This window comes from Pollicipes pollicipes, unplaced genomic scaffold (assembly GCF_011947565.3).
Source record: "Pollicipes pollicipes isolate AB1234 unplaced genomic scaffold, Ppol_2.1 Scaffold_3087;HRSCAF=3621_pilon_pilon_pilon, whole genome shotgun sequence".
NCBI classification, from domain to species: Eukaryota; Metazoa; Arthropoda; class Thecostraca; order Pollicipedomorpha; family Pollicipedidae; genus Pollicipes; species Pollicipes pollicipes.
Window position 1 is genome coordinate 1,544,192 of NW_023596225.1, and position 20,775 is coordinate 1,564,966.

Consider the following 20,775-nt stretch of genomic DNA (forward strand, 5'->3'; position numbering starts at 1 on the left):
CAGCTGGTCTGTGGGGGTCATCAGCGGGGTCAGAGGGTCAGTGGGACCCGTCAGGCATCAGTGGGACCGCCACCGTGGGATATAAGGACACGACTGTACCAACGAAGCGATGAAGGTTCCACCTCAGCTGGCGTTCAACGGGCAGTGACTACAACGGAGACCGACTCTTTGACAAAAGTGGCTAGGTAATGCTTAAACGCTTACCTGAAGCCGTAGGAAGTGAGCGCGTGCAGAATACACAGCCGCATAGTGGAACTTTGTCGAAGCGAACAGGTTGATATGCAGTTTTTAATTCGCATTAATGCAACAGCGATTTGAGCCGGCTTCAAACGCAAACTGGTCTTGTTCTGAGCACCAACTTAAAAGCTGTTCACAAATTACGTCACTCAGTTTTGGCCATTTTAGCCCTCACTTCCCTATGGTTACGCACTGGTTGGGCTGGTCACCACTCCCCCTCCCTCCCACCTGGTGCGCTGTTTTTAGCCCACTGTCTCAAGAGAGCAACCTCCGGATGGCCCCTGCTTGGGCTGAAGATGTGAAACGGACAAGGAACTTCCACGTCATGACAAGAAGCCAATCGCATCCGATCTAACGGTGTTATTTTAGAGATTTTAGCATGTTTGCAACCACATTTGAGCGTAGCGTTACACTACATCAGGCTTTCCCTCCCTTTGTTGTTACGCATCCATTACGCCCTACCGAATGCGTTCTCTCCTCCTTACGTAACCTAATTTATGGAGGGCCGCTCATCGCGCATGATTACACTATCAGTTATTGAGAGTTTCAGGACGCTTTAACTATTCCAGTCATTCGACATGCTTGCATAGAACTGGGCTGGGCACATTGACCGGTGCGGTGGTAGTGGCTGACTTTGGGAGAAGACGGCTTTAATTCTCCACTCGCTCAGGGGATACAACAGCGCATGCACTAACAACAAACGCGTACAACACAGATATCCATGCTTAATGTGCATACACCCAACTTATGTATATATATATATATATATATATATATATATATCTCTCTCTCTCTCTCCTCTCTCCTCTCTCTCCTCTCTCCTCCCTTCTCTCTCTCTCTCTCTCCCCCTCTCCTCTCCTCTCTCTCTCCTCTCTCCTCCTCCCTCTCTCTCTCTCCCTCTCTCTCTCTCTCTCCTCCCTCTCTCTCTCCCCTCTCTCCTCTTCTCTCTCTCTCTCTCTCTCTTCTCCTCTCCCTCTCTCCTCTTCTTCTCTCTCCCTCTCTCTCTCTCTCTCTCTCTCTCTCTCTCCTCTCCCTCTCCTCTCTCCTTCTCTCTCTCTCTCTCCTCTCTCTCTCTCCTCTCTCTCTCTCTCTCTCTCTGCACTATGCAGCAACCCACCACGCACTCACACAAGGACACCGACCCAGTGAAGGTCGCCGCAGTGAGACACTGACCGAGAGTGAATGAGCCGGTCTGTCCGCCCTCCTCGTAGAAGTATCTGTCGCCGGCCTTCTGGCGAGCGAACTGGTCGGTGATGATGCAGCGGAAAGTGGGGCCTACCAGCGTCCTCACCGGGCGCTCGGACACACCGCCGATGAACAGGTCCACGTCGTCCACCGACTTGTACAGCAACGCGAACTTGCTTAGGGTCTGCGACAACGGAACCGGTGGGGTCAGGGAACACTGCGAGCCTGTTCAGGTTCTGAGACAGTGGGACCTGTGGGTCAGGGGATCACCGCGAACTTGCTCAGGGTTTGCGGCGACAGTGCCCTCAGGGTCAGGGGATCACCGCGAACTTGCTCAGGGTTGCGGCGACGGTGCCTTCAGGGTCAGGGGATCACCGCGAACTTGCTCAGGGTTTGCGGCGACAGTGCCTTCGGGGTTAGGGGATCACCGCGAACTTGCTCAGGGTTTGCGGCGACAGTGCCTTCAGGGTCAGGGATCACCGAAAACTTGCTCAGGATTTACGGCGACGGTGCCTTCAGGGTCAGGGGATCACCGCGAACTTGCTCAGGGTTTGCGGCGACGGTGCCTTCAGGGTCAGGGGATCACCGCGAACTTGCTCAGGGTTTGCGGCGACAGTGCCTTCGGGGTCAGGGGGCACCGCCCGAACGCAGCGCCGGAAGACGGTCAGTCGCGTGCCGCTGTGGCTGTGGTATACTAGAGTCAACCATATGGCCAGTCAGTGACATGGTGACGAGCGCGTATTGCCAGAGTGACCGTTAAGATGCGTGATGATCAGGAGGTACGGCAGCGCGTGACACGAGTGTCGCGTCAGGGCAGGAGCATCCCATCCACTCACTGCTACCACACTGCTCGCTGCATCGAACCCTTCAGCTTGTGACCCCCATCTCGCCAATCCTGAAAACTTGCATGTCTCGCACGGCATGCAAGGTATCAGGACAGAGAAGCCTCTCGGTCAGCAGGTTTGTTAAGGAGCGGAGTCACACCACGAAACCGTTTCGACACTGACCGCATGTCGTGGACATCCCACCGGTGCTGTGTCCGATTGCGTCACGTCACGCCCGTGCCGGTGACCTCTGTGACCCCCACGAGACCTCGAGGCTCGTGCCAGGCGAGTCGTACAGCACGCCGAGTCACCGAGCCGAGTCGCCGAGTCACACCTGTGAGTCGATTTCGCTGGCGAAGTCGCTCCAGGTGGTGGCTTTCTTCAGGCCGCAGATCTCGCGCAGTTTGTTGTAGGGTGGGATGCCGTGGTCTCGACCCCGCTGGATGTTGAGCGCTATCAGGTCCATCCCGAACAGGCCCTCAAACTGAAACAGGTGGCCCAGCAGCTGCCGGCCCCAGCACGGATCAGCGGCGTCAGAGTTAGAGTCAGCTACCGTCATCTACGCCGATCTTTAACGCGATGCGCATCGACGTCTGGTCAGGGGCCAATAATTCCACTCAGCGAGTCCTGTGATGTTGACCTCTAGCAAAGCATTCCACCCGCTCCAAACTGTGAGCGGTGACAAAGACTTGACCAGTTTCATTATTCGGGAAAGTAACGCAAACGAACGTCATGGGCTGACTCTCTGGCCCCCTTGTGTAGAGAAGACAACGCCGGACATGTGCAGACCAGCAGCGCTATAGACCATCAGTCGGCCGGGAGTCGGGACTGACTGGGGCGACAGTCGCGCAGCACCTCCTGCGTAAGGTTGACTCAGTGCATCCCCGTAGCTCACCTCCTTGCTGAAGGCGTTGTCGAACTTCATGCTGGGCATCTCGAGCAGGCCGCGCAGGAGGCCACTGAAGGCGTCGCGGCGGTACAGGTCGAAGGGGGTGAACTGGGTTCGGTGCAGCGGAGTCACCTTCTCCTTGCTGCCGAACTGGGTCATCGAACTGGCGAACGCACAACAGCCGGTCAGTGGTTGGGTGGTGAAAGGTGTTCATTAGCTCATTAGAAAAAGCATATAGAAAGGTGCTCATAAGCAAAATATTTGTGTTCAAGTTCTGTCTCGCGGTTTTCCCTGGCCCGGACTTCGGTCACATGTTAAGTGGCCCGTGACGTCAGCGGCTGTCAATATAGACATTAACACGTCAAATATAATTCAACAGATATGGGAGCGACAGAGAACACGCGGAGGTGGTTGCTGGGGCCCCGGCTCCTGGTAAGCCATCCGTGCCGGCGGACTAGTGCGGGGGCCCTGTCGGACCAGACGGAGCCATCCCGCATATCAGTCGGCCACAGTCCAAAGCCAACAACACCAGTCACGAAGGTACCGAGGCGTTTTACTGCACTTGGACAGGGCACCACATTGTTTCCCGTGCCTGCTGCCCGCTGCGTCCCTGTTGCTACTGCCCACTACGTCCCTGCGTCTGCTGCCCGCTGCGTCCCTGTGTCTGCTGCCCGCTGCTTCCCTGTGTTTGCTGCCCGCTGTGTTCCGGTATCAGCCGCCCGCTGCGTCCCTGTGTCTGCTGCCCGTTGCGTCCCTGTGTCTGCTGCCCGCTGCGTCCCTGTGTCTGCTGCCCGCTGCGCCCGTTTGCATCTTGCGCCCGCTCTATTTCACTGCTGTGAAATCTGCGTTCGGTCAGCTAGCAAGCTAGCTAACGCGGCGTTCTGGGTCGACTGATGCTTTGGCCCAACGCATTCAACGCATCTACCGATCCGTTCGTTTGGAGCCGATAGCAAGAGCGCTGCAGACTTGAGAACTGACACGGACGTAGAGTGCGCTCACATGATGTTGTCTGGGATCAGGGTGTGGCCCATCCTGAACGCGGCCGTCGAAAACTCGTTCGTGATCCCGGCACTGATCTCGGGATCGTAGTTGTTGGTGAAGCCGCTCTTCAGTGGCGACAGCAGCTTCGTCTTCTGCATGTGACGGCGTCCTGCCGGTGGCACAGTGAGTTCAGTGGACCTGCCCCGGATACTGCTAGAGCTAGCCACAGCCTAGATGTCGGGAGATGATGACAGACCTGTACGCCATCCTGATTCAGCTAATTATCAAGTCAACAAAAGGGAAAGATGACCTAGACTGGCTTTGGAAAATATGCTGGATTTGCTTTAGAAAATTACTTTGAAAAAAAAAATGTGCTGAATACTTTGCTTTGGTCTTATCATATACAGAAGGCCCGCAGAGATAAACTGGCCCGGCATGTGACCGCCGATCTGCCGTCCCTCACTGGCACTCGGGTCGATGTCGGCCCGCCCATCCCGTTGACTACCAACCACTATGGAACTCGACCTCTGTCTACCAATCGCGATGGTGCTCGCCCTCTGTCCACCAATCCCGATGATGCGCACCCACTACCCACCAATCACGATGGGCAGGAACTCATTGTACGTGATGTGCTGCATCTCGGCGGCCACGATCCGGCGCGCCTCCTGGAAGAGCCGCTCGTCGTCCCAGCGCGGGTTCACCGCGTGCAAAGCTCGCGCCAGCCGGTTGTGCTCGCGCATCCACAGCGTGTGCATCACCACCAGGTCCACACCTGCTCGTTGACTCGATCATCGCCTGCGGGCGCGATCGGGGTCAGCAGTCGTGTGGTAGCGCGGACTCGGCGGTCAGGTAGCAGAGACGGGGCGGGGCGGGCGGAGCGGGGGGGGGGGGGGGGGTCACGCAGGTCGCAGTGCGACACTGGCAGCTGTCAGCTCATGACCGGATGGGTCGCGTGCTCCGTTCGGTCTGCAGAACCCGTGCTACCTGATCCTGTAATTCCCGGCGAGCGGATAGTATTTCCAGCCAATCTGAAGATGAATCGCAGAGGCGACCATGGCTCAGACGGGTCTGCAGACCTTCCTCAGCTGGACTTTTACGAATCCGTCGTGCTTTGAACTTTACAGCTTAGAGGTTGTGACGACATCATCTGAATTTAGCCTCTAATATCCCTGGGGTAACGTCACTGTGTAGGTTAGTTTAGGTTAGGTTAGGTGCTGTATTAGCAATCATATACCTCTGACATGATTTCACCATCGCGCGCCTTTGTTGAGGAAAGCCTCGAAAAAGTGTGCTGATGGTACAACTAACACCTAGCACTTCAGTATCCCATGACCACATCAATGTGTGCGTCACACACCTCTACGTGCATTGTGGAACCCACCCAAACGTATCGCAAAACGAAGTACCAATGTATGCCCCTTGACGCTGACGAGCGCTGCCATGAGGGAAGCGCACTTGCGGCTCTCGGTGCTTGACCTCTCACCTGCCTTGAAGCAGGTCCACTCCGGCATCTTGACGTCCTTGCAGGTGAAGGAGTCGGCCGGCAGGTACGGATGGCCGTGGACTTGGCCGCGACTTGAGCAGGCCAGCCCGCTGTGTTCGCGCAGCTCCTCGGCCTCGTGCTCCGAGGAGCCGTATACGTTGCTGGCGTCCACGTAGGCCGTGATCTGGTTCATCTGGGGAGCGGCAGGTGTGGGGTTTGAGCTGGTGTGATGCAGGACAAGCGGCACTGGCGGCAGACAAGGCTCGGGCCATTCTGGAAAGTGGGTGTGACCGCCACAAAGAAGGGGTGGGCATCAGCCTGATGACTAGATATACAAGATTTAAACGTCATTTCTGTTCCACACAACTAACCACAATCGGAATTACATCCGTTAGCAACGCGCTGCCCCAGTGGCTAGTAGTGGATGCGATTTCCCATATCTGCATCATAGTCGCGGTATGCACCGATTTGTTTGCATCTTGTTTGTTTGCATTTCAAAGAGTTCCTGGATGTAAGCTTGCTTTAAGCTGCTTAGGTGCGCCGTGGAGCATATGGGGATTCAGCAGGTCGTTTCCATACACCAGCAGTGTACGTGGCAAGTCGCCTGCGTTCATTTAAAGTGAGTGTTTCACATTTGAAGATATTGAAGCAAGCATCAGATATGCTAACTTATAAACTATTTGTAGAACTTTAATTAAAAAGACTGCTCTAAGTAAAATAATTTCTTTGTTCGGTAAATGAGCTCCTCGATACGTTATGTATGATTGCGTCAGTGTGATTGTCAAGGTGACCTTGCCCACATTGATTGAGAGCCAATTGACGGCCGTTATCGAGACAACGTACTCAAGAACGCCAGATGTGAATGACTCGACCATAACATTTTTATTGGCCTTGATTGGCGCAATTTGTATGGAATGGCAGCATTGAATGGCGTTCTTGTGACGGTATGAACGCCAAAGGTGACATTGAAATACTCTCCCCGAAGAAGTTTTCCCGTCTTCGCGGGCGTATAGCTCAGGAACTAGATTTAGGTCTAAGAACCGCGGTGCTGTGAGCTGCACCGAATGATCTTCAGGATGCCTATTTCAGTTCAAGCCCTCTAGAAATGCGGACCACTCCCCTTAAACTAGCCGACAGAACAGGATGCATGATTAATCCTATGCGACGCAGTGCTCGGTGACAATTGATGATCAAAATGCAGCAGCTGGCACAAAACTTCCAAAAAGGTGAGAGCGTCCTTCGCGGGGACTGTGGATGCGGAGACGGGGACCAATCTGATAGCTCGGGAACGCTGGACAGTGCGCTCTTCATGGGCCGCGGACGCGGTCGAGCTGCGATGATGAAGTGCGAACCCGATAGCCCCCCCCCCCCGGATCCCCTCTCCCCTCCCCCCCGGGAACCACGCACGACAGTGCCAAGGAGAAGGCTGTAACTCATGGGCTGAAAATGCGTGCGATTACCCAAGGCTGCTCTGATGAAAAGTCAGGATACAGCAGTCTGGGTGCATGGGGCCCGTTTATAAGGTCATTGCGCAACTATCAATCGAATCATCTTGTTCGTTGACACGTCTCAAACACACATTTTCATGCTTGTTTACTTCTTGGAGGGCTAAAGAGATTACATTAAGGCCACATCGCCAACAAATGGTTAGTTATCTGCCTGCATTGGCTGCATCAACAGCACGGAAAACTATAGACCTCACGGGAGATTCCATTCGCTAGATGATCCGCTAACTAGAGATTCTCTCTACTTGAGAATCATTCGGTCCTGGGGTTTATCTATCGCATTCCCCGCCTTAACAGAGGAGGGCCTGTCCTCACGTAACCTCCACGAGGGAGGACCTGTCCCCACGCGGCCTCCTCTTCGAGGAAGGGCCTGTCCTCTCGTGGTCTGCTCTATAAGAGAAACGCTGAATAGATGGTCCGACGTTGGTTCACAATGAGGGTGGCCGTGCAATCAGAGAGCCCATCACCAACAGGAGGGTGGCCGTGTACCAGAGGGCCCACCGCCGACAGGAAGGTTGCCTTGCATTAGAGGGCCCACCACCAACAGGAAGGTGGCCGGCATCAGAGGACCCACCGCCGACAGGAAGGTGGCCGTGCATCAGAGGACCCACCCGCCCACAGGAAGGTGGCCGTTGCATCAGAGGAACCACCGCCCACAGGAAGGTGGCCGTGCACAATAGGGCCGACAGGAGAGTGACCGTGCACCAGAGGGCAGCCCCAGCGCTGAGTCACGGGCCAGACCGGTCCGGACGGATGACGTCAGCTCGCGCCGGGCAGACGGCGGCCAGGGTGAAGCACACGGCTTCCCCGGATCAGCGGCGCCACCCCAGCTGCCTGCGGCCGCGTCTCACACTGCCTGACGCCTGCCGATGCGTAGGGCATCATATCCCATTGTGTGTGGTGACAAAGGCGTCTGCGGTCCCATCTGGGGAATTATGGTTGGAATGCTTGTCATCACTCCACGTCACAAATCACTCGAGAATTCGATTGAAAAGGCCACATATTTCCTGTTACCACCAAAGCCTGGACAGGGACGATGCTTTGTGCGAAATTCCATAGTCGGACCGGACATTGCCGTTCTATGGTGTGTTCTTACGAAAACAACCGACTGGCCTCTGCAGATATCCAGCCTCGCCTCTGCAATCTAAACGACTATGAGAAGAATTGGTTTGCTTCTCCTTGAGGTGTACTTCTGGATACTTTTCAGTGACGTTGGCAGTGGTACACAGGGCTCGGTCAATTCTCATAACAGAATATAATCCGCCAGCACCTTGTGTGCCAACGTTGACGCCTACAGTAATCTGCCCATCCTTCGCGAAACGTGAAAAGAAAACTATACGCGATTTGCTCAAGAGCTCAAGAAAGCTCTAAATCAACCGAGCCGCGTCTTCGGTCCACCTAAGCTGCGTGAAGTTCCAACCAGCGCTCGTCCTCCAAGCAGGTCAACGGTGAGCGAGTGGGGGCGACCTGTGGACCGCAGCGACCAGGGATTACCACCGGACTGCGGCCGGCCGTCGGGGGAGGCGCCTTTGTCTGCCTGGCCGTGTGCCGCAGCGGGGCGCCGTTCAGTGACACCAGCCGCCTGTCTAACCGTGACTTCCGCGGTCCGGCGACGGCCGCCGCGCGGAGCCCCCCCAGTGCTGAAGGTCGAGTCGCTTCCGGAGGGGGGGCGGCGCCTCCTCGCACCGCCTGGTGCCCGGCACAGGGCGACGGGGCGGGGGAGGGCAGCAGCGCCGGCTGACTCAGCAGGCAGGCTTTCGTGACGACTGAAGGCGGAATCCTCGGCAGTCGTTCATGAGGTCTGGGTTCGTGGAAGTGCCTGGCTTTCTTCCAGCCCTGTCCTTCACATCGTTTTTTACCGGTTGAATCAAGCAACGTATGTGGGAGATGAGAGTGTTAAACATTGTAGTGGGATCATGTCCAAACGTGGACCGCATCCTTAAAGGTAAGAGTTCATCTGGAACCAGTACAGAAATAGACCGGCTGTCAGAAAGCCCCTGTGAGGCATCTCCAACGGAGGCTTGGCACTGCAGATCGCTCCCTAATTCGATGGCGGATTTCATTCACAAAGCCAATTGGAAGTTTCAGGAAGTCTTAGCTCGAACTTTAAGCAGTGATGTTGTTTTTTAAATGTAATGCCGTAGATTTCTCTTTTTCAGTCATCTGTTCACATGATTTTGTTGTACTTAAGATGTAGTTGGCTTTTCTCGTTGCGTTGTGCATTCGCATATACGATACACCAATGCACGGAACGTGACACACGGAGGACGTTTATCATCGTTTCTCCGAAATACGTGAGCTTATGCACTTATTCTTGGAGACAGGATTTTCCTGAGAAGAGTGGAAGGTGAAACTCAGCGAGAATACATTATAATGATCTTAGCTGTCTGTCAGGTGTCATCTATGGTGAAAAATGAAAGTATTTGTGTCTAAACACACACACACACACACACACACACCACACACACACACACACACACACACACACACACACACACACACCACACAACACACACACACACACACACAACACGCACCACACACACACACACACACACACACACGCACACACACACACAACACACACACACACACAACACACACACACACACACAAGCACACACACCACACACACACACCACACACACACACACACAACACACACACGCACACTCACACACACACACACACACACACACACACACACACACACACACACACACACACACACACACACGCGCGCGCGCGCGCGCGCGCGCACCTCTTGGCTGTATTGTGTTTGGCGATCCATTGCATGCTAGACTACGAACGATCTTCAGATAATCTCGAAAGATCACGCTCGTCGTGCTTTTTTCAGTTAAATATTTAGACGACGGAATCATCTCCTCCATATCATGCCGGATTTCTCTTATTGTCGACTGTACTCTTCACGATGTGACATTTCTGCAGACTTTCGACCTAATCACGGGCCGTATGAGAAGCTACTAACAGGCCAAATCAAAACGTGAGTGTAAGTGCACCAAAGTGGCAGTACCTCTGTCATTCTGTACATGTTCAACAAGCACCCCAAAGTGGCGGTACCTCTGTCATTCTGGACATGTTCAACTAGTGCACCAAAGTGGCAGTACCTATGTCATTCTGTACATGTTCAACAATCGCGCCAAAATGGTAGTGCTTCTGTCCTTCTATACATGTTGTATGTACCTTGTGCACTTCTGTATATGCTAAATACATGCTTCTTGGAATCCCAATTTCACCCCAGCCCACAGCGAAGCCTTGAAACTCTGACAATGAAAAAAACACGTAAATCGGCCCGCACCAGGCTCATCGCGTTTGGGCTGCGCGCCCGCCGCCCCCTTCACTCCCCCCCCCCCCCCCCTCCGCGGCGGTCGGTGTCACGATGGGTGATCTGTTCGCAGGGGCCCGTGTAGCAGCTGAACCGGGACGCCTACACGGAGCGCATCAGCTACACACAGCGCTCTCCGCCCCTCGGTGTCACGAGGGCTCACCTGTTCGCGGGGGCCCATGTAGCAGCTGGGCCGGGGCGCGTACACGGAGCGCACCAGCTCCATGCAGCGCTCTCCGAACGGCGCGTAGAACGGGTCGTTGGGCGGCATCTCGATGGGGTAGCACTCGGAATGGATCTCGCCCTCGCGCACCTTCACGCCGTATCGGCAGCAGCTGATCTTCACGCCGTCGTCAGCTGGCGGCCGCCAGAGGTCAGATGTCAGGCCGGGGTGCACGGGTGCATGGATGTCCCTGCCCGCTCGGACAGCATACGAACTGTTCGCTGCGCAGGAATGACGGGTTGTTGACCCCGGGGACGCATATGGCACGCTGGTATCGGTGCTATCAGCCCGTGAAACCTGTTCTTGTTCTTTAAGTTTCCACCACTTCTCACATCTGACAAAATGCACCGATCCGGGGTCGCCGACACCGGCAACGAAACCTGCTTCGATCGGTTACTACGCCCGTTAATTGTAAAGGAGCGGTGAAACCAGAACTGATTATTTACGCGTCATGATTCCGCTAGACTCACGCCATGCACTTGAAATGAGTTAGCTGCCCAACTCTCGCTAATGCGTGGGACACTGAACACTCAGACCGGCCAGGGCGTCGCCGGACGGGGCCAGTCGCAGCTCATGTCTGGGGCCGGGTGTGCGCGCCGCCTTACTCTCGATCATGGGCGTGTGAGTGACGTCATGGTCCAGGAACTGGCCGAACTGCATGAGCAGCATGCTGTGCTGGGCGTTCTCGGCGTGGTGGGTAGGGATGACGATCATGCTGACGACGCGGGCCGACGGCAGCTCGCTGCCGTCCTGCGCTCGCCGCGGCTCGAACAGACCTGCAGCAGGTCCAGGCGCTAGGCTCGAGCCACAGCAGCGACACTGCGCACAGCAAGACGCACAGCAAGAAACACAGCAAGAAGCAGAACGTAGCATAGCGCTCGATCGGTACTCAGTACAGCACACGGTCAGGCCAATACAGAGCACCACTCGGACGATAGCGCATTTGGAGTAGCGTTAATAATCACACCAAATGCAAACATACGAACATAGTGGAGTCATTGGGAATAATTACAGACAAGGCAGGGATGCAAACATTTCATGTGGAAGCTTGTGCCATTACATTTTGGGCTGAATTTCGTGACCGGATCGGAAAGTGCTCGCGGATGCTGGGCGTCCTCCACCTAAGAGTATCACGAGGACGGGAATACCCAAGGCAACCATGACCTCAACCAAGATTGTTCGTCATCCCGCCTGACTGGCGAAGTCCCAGCTCAGCTCGCTGCCCACACTGTCACGATGAGCTCCGAGCTTTTCCCGGAACCCGCGAACCCCAGAGCTCTGCCCCGTACCAGCCGACCATAGAGCCCCACCCCGTACCACCCGACACCGCAGCCCCGCCCCGCACCAGCCGACGTCAGAGTACCACCCCGTACCAGCCGACACTACAGCTCCACCCCGTACCAGCCGACCCTAAAGCCCCACCCCGTACCACCCGACACTGCAGCCCCACCCCGTACCAGCCGACACTGCAGCCCCACCCCGTACCAGCCGACACTACAGCCCCGCCCCGTACCAGCCGACACTGCAGCCCCACTCCGTACCAGCCGACGTCAGAGTCCCACCCCGTACCAGCCGACGTCGGAGTCCCACCCCGTACCAGCCGACACCAGAACCCCATCCCGTACCAGCCAACACTACAGCCCCACCCGGGACCAGCCGACACCAGAGCCCCACCCGGGACCAGCCGACACCAGAGCCCCGCCCGGGATCAGCCGACACCAGAGCCCCACCCCGTACCACCCGACACTGCAGCCCCACCCCGTACCAGCCGACACTCCAGCCCCACCCCGTACCAGCCGACACTACAGCCCCGCCCCGTACCAGCCGACACTGCAGCCCCACTCCGTACCAGCCGACGTCAGAGTCCCACCCCCGTACCAGCCGACGTCAGAGTCCCACCCAGTACCAGCCGACACCAGAACCCCATCCCGTACCAGCCGACACTACAGCCCCACCCGGGACCAGCCGACACCAGAGTCCCGCCCGGTACCAGCCGACACCAGAACCCCGCCCGGGACCAGGGACACCAGAGCCCCGCCCGGGACCAGGGACACCAGAGCCCCGCCTGTGACCAGCCGACACCAGAGCCCCGCCCGGGACCAGGGACACCAGAGCCCCGCCCGGGACCAGCCGACACCAGAGCCCCGCCCGGGACCAGCCGACACCAGAGCCCCGCCCGGGACCAGCCGACACCAGAGCCCCGCCCGGGACCAGGGACACCAGAGCCCCGCCCGGGACCAGCCGACACCAGAGCCCCGCCCGGGACCAGGGACACCAGAGCCCCGCCCGGGACCAGGGACACCAGAGCTCCGCCCGGGACCAGCCGACACCAGAGCCCCGCCCGGGACCAGGGACACCAGAGCCCCGCCCGGGACCAGGGACACCAGAGCCCCGCCCGGGACCAGCCGACACCAGAGCCCCGCCCGGGACCAGCCGACACCAGAACCCCGCCCGGGACCAGCCGACACCAGAACCCCGCCCGGGACCTGCCGACACCAGAGGACCCGCCTGGGACCCACCGTCGGCGTAGGCGGCCCATGCCGATGCGCTGCAGCGCGGTCTCGGCGCTGCCCCAGAGGCCGTGGCGCAGGTTGTTGCATCTGCCGTCGAGGGTGCGGTAGCGCGAGTCGCGGCAGCGCGGCGCCCGCTGGCACGTCTCCTCCAGGCTGCTGTTGAGCAGGCTGACTCGCACCAGGCCGGCCACGGACTGCAACGGCGACAGGTGCTGGCTGCGGGCACACCGCGACACGCTCACAGGGCGCTCACAGAGACCGGGAGGCGTCACAGACGGTGTGGCCGAAGGATCAGACGAATCCAGTCAGTGTCAACGCGCTTACAGGGTGCTGACGGGGGCCGCGAGGCGTCACACGCGGCGTGGCCGGAGGGTCGGACGGGTCCAGTCAGAGTGTCGACACGCCCAACTCCAGAGGAGGCCGGCTGTTAACTGTACATTATGTGCACGACTATGGCAGTGGTTGTGACTATATCTGGCTGTGACGAGTCTGCCGTGACAGGAAGGTGGGAAGGTATTTCTTCTGTGTATGGCTGGCTTAACCGATATGTCATTTACTTTCTCTTAGAAATAGCTCAATGATAAGTTAAACATTGTGTATAAAATAAGCTTCCAAGCAACTAGTTCACTTACCACATTGCCCTTTAGTTAAACGTCCACTCTAGCCGTGCTGGCACTGTCCCATGTCCCATTGGGAAACGCCCCGTGCTTCACGCATAGCTTTCTCAGCACTGTCTACGTCTCCATGCACCCGCATGACGCACACATCACGGCTGGCCGCACGCCGTTGATATTTTTACACCCAGCAAAAGCCGCCTGCAGGTGCTAGCAAATAACGGCGGTTCACACCGGATGCGCACCGGGTTTGGCATCAACCGCAGAAGCATTTCGTGAGCGGTGATGCATGCGATAGGTTTCCGCAACAATATGACTATCCCAAGGCAACCCCCATTCCACTGAAGTAAACGCACGTTAGAGCAGGTGATCAAGCAATTTGAAGTGCAATGACTGTACCGATTCTTACGTTTTCAACAAGTTCATCTCTATCCGGTCCTCGTTAATGCACTCCGTCAACATTTCAATTGTCGTTTTTTACGACAATGTGACCGAAAGTTTTCCACCGCTGGCTTTGCGATCCGTCACCGTTAACCACAGCTTATTGCAGAGACCCTGACCCACCAGGGGTAAGCCAGGCTCAGCGGGCACAATTTTCACCGAAGCCGTCACGCCGTGCCAAGCCGTGGCTCGCACTCTTCTGCTCCAGCCTGGCGTTCTCGTTCACTTGCCAACTGACCGCACCAATGACGAGTCCCACCCGATTTGAGTGAGTTCCAGGATCCGCGTGAGCTTCCGGACCCGTACGTACGTAAGCGCTACACGTTAACTAGGGTACCCGGCTCTTTACCCACGGAGCTGAAGGAATGGCAGGCCTTGATCCTGTCGGGTTACATGCAGCCTTCAATGCTGTGAGCGTTTAAATCATTCACTCCGTTAGCAGTGTCTTGAAAATCAAAGATGCGATGAAATATCGGAAAGCGAACATCGATCTCTAAATCATCCCATGCTAACACCCGGCACGCATGGTTTGCGCGTACCACAGCGTCTGGCCTCAGTGGAGTGTTATTTGGATGGGGTCACCGGAAAACAACGTCCGATGACGAAAGCAAGATAATTCGTCTGAAACTGATGAGAACTCTTTAAAGCTTCGGGGAGCGCACTTGTGGCTGCCGTGGAAAGACGGGGACACCGGGGACAATTCTAGGTGTGGTATGACGTCGTTTGGGATAAGTATGGCGGGCTGAGTATCTGTAACAAGCCCAAACATAGGCTGAAATGTTGCTCCGCAGAAATAATTCTAAAGCTGAAAAGTGCCGAAGATCCCGGACAAAGCGTCATGAGAGGTTCTCGATGAGAGCACCTGCACTTTATCTCCGTGCAAGTGTGGCTATGCCAGGTGGGCATGAACACAAAGAGCGTGGTGGATGGAAAGCTGAAGCTGCCGCCTCATTCCCGCAAGTATGACAACGTGTGGGATAAGGCGCTGTGGTCTCAGATGCTGGAAGTGAAGCGGTTTAGCTGCGCATCTCGGAAACTAGAGGTACGGGTTCCACTCTTCGCGGTGCCCGTCATTCCGCCAGGGTGAGGAGTAGGCGACGCCATATGGCTGCAGCAGCTGGTCGCGTCGTAAAGGTCCATTGACGACGAAGGAGCTATGTTCTGTTCTATGTAAGCATGCCCAGCATACTGTCAAAATTCATATCGCTATGCTCTAAGGCTAGCGGTAGGGTGCTCACTTTACCCGACAGAAGCTTACAGAGCGGTGCCAACGTCGAGACCTTAGGGTGCTCTCCGCTCGTTTCAATTAGCTAATGCAAGTTATGAACGGTTTGTGTTCCCTAGTGATGGCATCCATCCATCCATCAACGCCTGACGTGCGGAAGCTTGGCAGTCCCGGTAAATGCTAGGGGCCCCGTAGAGCATCAGTCACAGCCACTCTAGCTGGAATGGATCGAGGCTGCTGAGCTCCTGCATGCGTTTTATCTGCATGGTTAGATTGTGAAACGCGTATGATTGTTGCATGGATTTTGCAGTACAGCACAGTGTGTGATTTTCTTCTCTTGCGAATGACAAAGCGCTTTTCACCACGCTAGTGCCCTGGTAGCCCGTATGGCAATGCGGTGTAACGACCGGCTTTGGTGAAAACTACAGCAATGCGCCATTAATAAGCAAATAAATCCAGGTACAAGCGCAACAGATCTAACAGACCGATCGAAATTTTTTGTCCACTATAGCCTTCTTAAAAATATTGATTGTTTTTATCGACTGTGAAAAACAAGCAAGCGGTGCGCATGTTAAAATACGGGCCTGTCGTTTTTGCGGTCTGCACTGTTTTTACAAGTGTGGTCGCGGACGTGAATGAAAATTAACATCTGGAGTGAATCATCTAGTCTATGCACCAGATCATTTACTCCAGATGTTCACACCAGCTGATATATCACCAGCTGATGTATCCGCTGATCAAGTGAAAGGAGAAACATATTCGGTACATGGTGCGAAAAACAACATAAACTTATCCCGCAAAGCCCTCCTGCATTTGGATATTTTATAGATATACAATAATTCCGAGTGCTTCATCCAGTCTCTGAGCCCAAAAGCATCCCTGTGGAGTCCCCCCCCCATGGATTGCCGGAAACGCGCGATGAAATACGCATTGTTATGACTGGAATGACGAGTAAAGCCACATGCCTAAGCGCATCTCGTAAGTCATACATGACGTCTAACGTTTCTGGAAATGCAGACAGTAGCCGAGCCGGTCCGTCATGAGGGCGCCCCCTCCCCCCCCCCCCCCCCGCCTAGCTGCCGCGCGCGACACGGGCCTGCTATGCCTGCTATGCTGTTCTTGCAAAACACCTCCAGCACGTGCCACGCGCCGGGGCTTGGACGACTGGTCACAAAGTTTTAATCTGCTGGCTCGGCCTCTGCACACTATCGCCATTGTGCGTTATGCAACTGAACTTTTCGCGCCGTGAGTTTCTATAATTCACAGATGCGTGAGCTCATGCAAGAATCAGACACACAAAGGTGAACTGTGAACGGAAGTGATTACTGAATGGGGGTACGGTCATCTAACTTCACTGGGTATCGATGCAACATTTCACAGCATCCGTGGACCACGAACGCACGCGTCCTGTGTAATCTTAGCGACCAGCGTGGTGTCGCTCACACGTTCTCGTTTTATGTGATGCATTCTCAACAGACGATTGGACAGCTTTAGTCACCTCATTTAGAACTTTGATGGTCTACAGCTTTAGAAGTAAGGCAAGAAAGAAGGATGCTTCTTTTATACTAGGCAAATTTATTACCTCAGCAGATTGTAGCCCTCAACAAATCGGAATCAAGCATGACAGCTGAATGGCTGAACTGGCTTGCCAGTCCCGCCCACTGCGTGTAATGCAGTGTCCCCCTCCCCTCCCCCCCCCCCCCTCCCCCCCACCACTGCTATCTCACCCATCTCGCACATAACCTCAAAATAAGCCATACCGGTCCGTTAAGCGAAGCCGCCCCTAACCTCTGCCACACCGCGTTCAAGGCTACCGACTTGTGAGTCCGACTACTACCGCCACATACCCCGTTGCAAAATCACCGGTATACCATTGCTCACAGAAGGTGAATCGGAATTCAGAGATAATAATGCAACAGCTGGACCCGCTTTGATGCAAGATCAAAACCTATGTTTATGGCTTTGTTTGCGCCCGACCAGGCATTGTCCGACAGCATGGCTTTTAAATTGTACGCCGCATGGACCTAGAAATTGCTCACTCAAATTCATGGCTAAGTTTAACCCTGGAAACCAAACGTCAGCGACATTTAAGAGCTGACGGTGCGTGACTTGGTGTCCTGGTAACCGATATGTCCAGTCTCTGTGTATGGCCATGGTATGTAGGCGTGTTCAGCACTCTCAGAAATTGGAAGTTCATCCGCGGACCGCGTAGTTTCTACGTTTATACTGCTCACGAACATTCGCGTACGCACTTTTATCCGAACCGGCTTTATCCATTACGAGCCTTCGCGTACGTTCAGTTGTTTACGAGCAATAGCGTTCGTTCTTCATGCATGTGTATTTTTTCCAAGCGAACTTCTGTCCTGACGAACTTGTCATTACGAACTTTTTACATAAGTACTTACTTTATACCGCATAGATGTTTGCTTACGAGCTTTTGCGTACGTTCTTCCGCCATACGAGCTTTTTACCTTAGGTACATCCGCTCAAGAGCAATTGTGTAGTACTTTATGCATACGTACTTTTCCACGGGTACTTCGTTCTAAAACTATGGCGATCATCTCCGCCCGCCTCTGACCCCTCTTCAGTACTCACTCCATGGCGACCATCTCCGCCCGCCTCTGACCCCTCTTCAGTACTCACTCCATGGCGATCATCTTGCTGGCAGAGAGGGCGATCTCGGCCGAGCCCATCTTCTTCAGCGCCGTCCGCGTGGGCTGCTGCAGCTTGCGGTGGCTGAAAGCCGGCTCGGTGGGCGACACCACTATGTCGTTGCGGATGAGCTCGATGTCCTGCTGGCGACGGCGCTGCTGCGAGGAGGCGCCGAAGCGCGCCGCCTTCTCCATCTCCTGCTGGTCGACAGTCACTGTCACCGGCGGCGGCTCCACGTAGACGATGAGACCCGGACCTGCCGAGGAGGGCGCAGTGAGCGGCCGGGCGTCCGCGCCACGCCGGGCGTTGTCGCTCCGCTGTGTGCAGTCATACACGGAGCTACCGAGAGGTAGCAACTACTCCAGGCGCCACGTGCAGTCTGGAGGTACGTGCAACACTCGTGCAGAGTCCTGGACGCTGTCGTTGTTCTTCAACTTTTTCGCCCTTGATGTGAACAGGCCATCACGGATGTAAAGTCAGGGTTCTCGGAAAAGCATGTCATCTTTACAACAACAGACCAGAATGCTTTGTTCGGCAATCCTGTGCAGCGTGGGTCACTTCCTGCAGACCGTAGCATCTGTAGAGAAAAGTGGTCGTATGTTACCATCCAAGTTCACCCGGCCCTCTTGGATATGTACTGAGGAGGCACAAGCGTAATGATCGGCTCAAATAAGCATTCATGTTTCGCAAGAAATCAATGTTTCGTAGTATCGTTAACAACGGTGGTCGCGATTGACCATCGAGTATCGACGAACTTGTCGAGAAGTCGGCTGGGATCCCCTCGGTCACCAGTGGTTGTACCCACAAACGCCTTCGTCATACATTAAGCCTCTTGATGCGCAGAGGTTTCTCGGTGAGCTTCATGAAATCCTTGGAACCCTACTGGCCACAACAAAAAAGGGAGGCGCAAAGGCGGTAAACACGGCCACTGGTGATTACGACCAATACTTCCAGAGCTTTCACTCGATCTACCTTGTTTAAATTTTGGGTTTGAACTCTGGGTTCAGGCCATTGCCTCCCGGAGTTTGTTGCTTGATATACTTGATAACCGACAAGGGAGCCCTGTCCCAGACTACAGAACCTAAAGTCGACACACTCCGTTGAACACGTTAAACACTGCATAGTTTCATTGTCATGTGCTATACCCAGCCCACTCACGCATCCAAACTTCACTCAGGGCAGTCCACCTGTTTGGCCGTATGAATGTGCGGTGATATTTAGAAGTGAGTGCGTTGTCTGTTTCGTTTTACGAAACCAGTCCCAGGAGATTCGCCTCCACTTGAAGTGCAAATTCTGAAATCTTTCAGTTCGTCCGGCTAGTCTCGTGGAAAGTCTTAGTGGCCCATAATGCTGTCACACGGGATTCCTACCCAGCTCACCTTCGACGATCAGTTGCTGGATGACCAGCAAATATAACGGTCGGGAAGGGCGACCCATTCTCTGGCGCGCGGGCTCAGTGTCAACGGACCAAAGTTCATCGGCACGAACATGTTATGGCGGGGACTTTTCGACCACGTCATGGTCTAGTGTATAAATATCTCCCTTTCATATACCCACCAAATGCAAGGCAACCGCACTGCATCTAATCCGGCACTCCCCTGCTATCCAGCCGTTTGTGTGATGGGGATGCCAGTCCGTGCCGAGCAGCCCGGGGTCCGGAGCCCGCACCCAGTCCGGCCACGCGCCACACGGCACCTCTCCAGTGGCGCCTGCAACGCCGCAAGCCGGGTGAAGCTCCACTGTCAGCAGAGTTTGCCCGACGCCGAGGGAGCCGCCTGCCGCCGACGGCCGTCCCGGCGCCGGCCTGGTGCAGGTTGAGCGACGATCGGGGGGCGACGGTTGCACAAGGCGCCGCGCCGCGCCGCGCTCCGTGCCTGCTCTTGAACTTGGTCTTTCACTCGGGTTGGGCAAGCCGCTTGTTGTGAGCATTGCTATGCAGATAAGCCTTCAGTGCAGCGGCGTGCACGCGCCGCCCCTCAGCGGCGCCAGGGAGGCGGCGTGCCGCGCGTGCCATCGCAGGCCTCTGGCCTTGACCTAATCTGACCCGCCCGCCAGACGCCAGGGTGTCGCAGAGTGCAGGCGCCGGTCGCGCCGGAGATGTGGCCTCCTCTGTGAAGCCGAGCACGCGGATGGGATCGCACGACTGCCATCCGGCCCGATGAGTCCGAGCATCGCTGAGGGGCGTCAAAGAACATCAGCTCTCGGACGTGCTGACGGCGCAGCCAGACACGTGGATGGTGATCTCCACACGGACTGACGGCGACCGCCGCGCCCCTCCCCCTCCACCATACACGCGTGCTGGTGGTGACCTCCACATGCATCAACGGCGAACGGCCTCTACACGTGCTGACAGAGACCTCGAGAACGTGGTGGCAGTGACCTTCACATGCGGTGGCGGTGGCCTCCACACATGCCGGCGATGACGTCCTCACATGTTGACGGATGTCTCTACAGATGCTGACGGTGAATTCCACAAATGCCAAAGGCAATCACCACACGCGTTGACGGTGACCTCCATAGATGCTGATGGTGGCTTCAGCCCGTGCTTGACCATCAAGCGCACTGGTGGTGACCCCCACATATGTGGATTATATCACCCGAGACCATTACTACAGTGCCCCCCCCCCCCCCCCCCCGGTAATCGGTGGCACGGCAGA

At 55.8% G+C, this 20,775-nt stretch overlaps 1 pseudogene; it reads right to left on the bottom strand.

The window, feature by feature from the left end:
- Nucleotides 1–18,370, bottom strand: part of LOC119114930 (chorion peroxidase-like) — a 22,976-nt pseudogene extending 4,606 nt beyond the window's left edge.
- Nucleotides 18,371–20,775: the final 2,405 nt, after the last annotated feature.